We start from the raw sequence: 247 nt of genomic DNA on the forward strand, positions 1-247 counted from the left end.
GGCCTTCGGTCGCGCTTAGGGATTATAACCCTTACTAAGTACAATTCTCGTTCTGTGTTGCCGGAAAAGAGGACCGGAAGTATTTTTGCGTTTTGAACTGCGGTTCAAAACCGAAATAATGCATATGGCAAAAAACGAAATAAAGCATACATGCACAATTTCGGATGAAAACCGAAATAATGCATATGTGAAAGACGAAGGTATGCATACATGCACAGTTTCGGTTGAAAACCGAAATAATGCATAT

The sequence above is a fragment of the Rhagoletis zephyria genome, unplaced genomic scaffold, assembly GCF_001687245.7.
Source record: "Rhagoletis zephyria isolate East Lansing unplaced genomic scaffold, Rhagoletis_zephyria_1.1 Rzeph_scaffold_23996, whole genome shotgun sequence".
NCBI classification, from domain to species: Eukaryota; Metazoa; Arthropoda; class Insecta; order Diptera; family Tephritidae; genus Rhagoletis; species Rhagoletis zephyria.